This window comes from Octodon degus, unplaced genomic scaffold, assembly GCF_000260255.1.
Source record: "Octodon degus isolate 3935 unplaced genomic scaffold, OctDeg1.0 scaffold00400, whole genome shotgun sequence".
In the NCBI taxonomy this organism is placed as follows: domain Eukaryota; kingdom Metazoa; phylum Chordata; class Mammalia; order Rodentia; family Octodontidae; genus Octodon; species Octodon degus.
The window spans coordinates 579,382-583,327 of record NW_004524976.1 but is presented as its reverse complement, the minus strand read 5'-3'; positions in this window follow the sequence as shown (position 1 = coordinate 583,327).

The window sequence follows — 3,946 nt, the reverse complement described above, 5'->3', positions numbered from 1 at the left end:
TTCTTTAGTGCAGATGTTATTAATTCAGGGATTTCTTTTTTCATTTCCAATCTGGGGTCTTCTGCATCTTTCTGCATCTGTTTCTTTATTTCAGCAGCCATTGATTTATTGCTTTCAGCTGTGTGATTTCCAATTTTTTCTGTGTTAGTGACCTCTGCACTTGTTACGTGTGGGCTTGGGTTCTGAGGTTGCATTTTGTTCCTTCTCTTCATTTTGTGGAGCACTGTCTTCTGACCTTTGTTGTAGATCTTTGCTGTAATTATAACCTTCTCATGTCCTGAAGTTCAGGTGCAGCTCTATAAAGTTTGGAATTATCCAGCTGCGTCTATCTTGGGTCTGGCTGCTGTGCTCCGCTCCTTCCCACTGCTGCCCTTGAGGGTGAACCTGTTGTGCCCCTGTGGAGAGATGTTCTGCCCCTGGACTAGCTTGTTGGATCTATCCTCTTTACTCTCTGCAGGGATTGCACCTGCAGGATTACACCCCACGCGTGTATGCCAGGCCTGAGCTGTGGCTGGAGGGGGCCAGGTGAAGTAGAGGGAAGAGGAAGCTCTCCAAACACACTCACGGGACCCTGGCTAGGACTGGGTTTGTGGGCTCTGGTACTGGACAAAAATTCCTACTCGGCGGACGAGGCCGGGGAGACACTGCGGAGTGGTGGGGGGTGGCCCAAGGGGCTGGGAGCGGGTCCGGTCCACACTGCGCCTGGCCTGAGACTGGTCTCGCCCGCGCAGGGTAGCAGGAAGCTCTCTGCACACTCACCGGATCTGGGCTAGGACTTGGTCTCAAGGATTTTCTTCTTAAGTCCCCTTTTGGCTAAAGTAATTACTCAGCCTTACCGTCTCACCAGTGCTGAATTTGAACATGTCAAGGAGAAGGAGCTCTGAAGCCTCTCAGAATAAATGTTTAATGTTACTGCAAAGGATGGAGAGGAGGGAATCAAAGCCCTCCAACTGCACAACACAGGATTCAAACCTGTTAACTGTGGCTTTTTCACTAACATTCACCTACAATACATTTTTCTCTAAACTGTCTAAGTGTCACATGTATCTTTGCCAGTCCAGGCAAGAAAAGCCTAAGACATCAGCAGAACTCAGTTATAAGAACAACATCTCACAAAAGAGCTGGAAGGAAACTGAAAGGAGGATCTGAAAGCATGCCAGTTTTCCACTACAGCCAGCACAACTAGAGTGTAAATATTCCACTGTCATCTACTGTTCAGAATGGAGTTCCTCCATTACATTGTCTAAAGGAGACAAACCAGCCCTGTAATAACTTAAAACTTTTGTTTTGGGAGAGCTGGACTTCTTCAAGTTTCATCACAGAGAGTGTTATACAGCAGTTTTGCAAGACTGCTTTCAAAATACTAACACTTATCCTAGACAAGTAGCTACTAGGGAGAAAACAAGGATGGTCTTGCCTCATAGCTGCAGCAGAGAATTAAGTCTGTTCAAATTCAAGATATTCCTGGGTTAAAGCACTGAGCAAGGGGGTTCTACTTATATTCTACTCTTTGGCTCTCTCTACTCAATATAATACAGAATAGAAAGGATAGCAAGAACCTGTAAAAGCATCACAGTTGTCATTCTGACTTTTCAAAGGAAAATCAGTAATCTATGAACTTGACTCAAAGAACATTCTTTTAATGGGTGCACTAGACAGCATTTTTGACATCTAGCTCCAGAAATCATTGACTATGTAGTAGCGGTTTTGAGTCTGGGTAGTCTATAATGTCAACAACCAGGACTAATAGTTAGTAATTCACTCACCCTCTGTCTCAGCAACTGGTATATGTCCAGTACCCAGAGGTCAACAGGGATTCCACCTTCATACAAAACTGTTTCACATCAGCCTATACCCTAGCAAATCTGTGTCACTCAAGGTGTAATGGTGCTGCCAAGTAGAGACCTCTAATGCGAAAGAGTGAAGAAGAAATGCTCAAATATGCTTAAGAGTGGTAGGTAAGGGGCCCAGATGAGAAGAGTGATGTCGCAGTGCTTATACTTCCCTGCTGCCAGAGACTGGGGAGATGGGGAGTGAGAAAGGCCCAGGCGGTGGAAGACTTCATTTCTTTCCCTGATAGGCCTCATTCTCTCAAATGGAACATTCATACTCCCACCTCAACCTGCCTGGAGAAAAGTACAGCTGCAGGGCTCACACGTGGGTGTATGTATGTGTTTAACATTTTTACTGAGTTAATGAAGGCATATAAAATAATATTTTCAAAGCAAATTTTCTGATGTCTAGTAGATGAAAAATGAAGAAAATAAATAGGGCAGCTTCTCACTTTTATACTTTAAAATAAATCAATCACTGAATGTATAGAGGTGATATGTTTACTACTGAAAGTTCCCTTAAAAATTGCAAATAACACATCTATTTTCAAGAATTATCCTTAAATTTTCAATAAGAAATAAATTTTTCTCTTTTGACTGAAAATGTAATGACTTAAAAGAACTTATTTCTAGTTTATCAAAACTAATGAAATCATTTGAAGTGTGCAAACATTGACAGGTGAGAAACACCATACATGAGGCTTGAAAGTTGTAAGAAACTTTTAAAATTTTTTGACTAATTTTGAATGCTTGTATTTATTAATCTGAACAACTAGTTTGAAGACAACATTATGCAACATAACAACCATTGTTGAATTCCTATTTGTTTGTTGAAATTTTGTACCATTTCTAACTTTTTTACAAATCCACATAGATAAGACCTTATATATTCAATCCAGTGGGCAATAGATGTTGTGAAAGGGAAAGAAACTGCTCAAAAGGAAAGAACGACTGGATTGGGAAGGCAAAATTATATATCACAAGATAGTGAAGATAACTGGACTACTCATTTCTATTAGTTCATTGAAAGGAACGGTTACTGCTTATATTGTTTGATCAATTTTGCGTGCCTGTACTTAGTAATCTGAGCAACTATTTTGAAGATAAACATATGCAATATAATAACCATTGTTAATTTCCTATCATCTTGTTTTGAAATTCTTTTTTTTATTTTCTCTTTAAAATTAAAAAATGGGTTATCATCTTGGCCAACTTGCCTTCATTTAATACATAGAGAGCCAACCAGCCAGCTATGAAGAGAAACACTTTAGTTAGGTTCCCAGTTTCAGATGTTTCACTCCCTGGTTCCTTGGGCAGTCACTTAGGCCTATGGCAGACATCACAGAGGAAGGATAGGGCAGCCCAAAGCCATCCACCTGGTGGCCAGGGAGCCAGAGGGTGAGAAAGACAAAAGTCAGAGTCCCACAGTTACCTTCAAGGGTGCTCCTACCTTCAGCTGGAGACCTCCACCATAACTTTCCTCTTAAACATTCTACAGCCTAACAATAGCACCATTCTGTAGGGCAAGCCATTAAGGTGGCCTTTTGGGGACATTCAAACTGTAGCAGGTATGTAGGTTGCTAAGAATTGTGATTGGAGGATCAATTTATTTTTATAGTGCACCTGGGCAGCATAAACTAGCTGAGATCATATCATTACTCTATGAAAATTTCATCTGCACAATCCTTAAAATGTTCTTTCTCAGCAGATAAATTTCTTTCTGGGAGATGCAGTTTGCAGGGTTCTTTTGCACTTGTTTTGAAAAACACCAATCTTTATGATGCAGGATAGTGGCTTTTAGAGTGGTTTCCTGGAGGTTTTGAAACTTCCTGGTGAGGATTTCAAGCACATAAATTTCCTGTAATAAAACACTTCCTGATTTAAATGCTTACAGAGCTTTCTTTTGATGTCTGATTTTAGAAGCCTCGGCCTTCTTGAATCCATTTAACCCTGAAAAGAATTATATTTTGGGGAGCAAGGCAAGAGTGACTAGAGTTTTCATCTCTCTTTCACAGTGATGAAGTAGGAAGAATGAAATAGCATCATATATAGTTTAAAAAGTTGTGAATGTATTATAAATACATTTAAATTCTAACTTAAAATATGATTTTTTC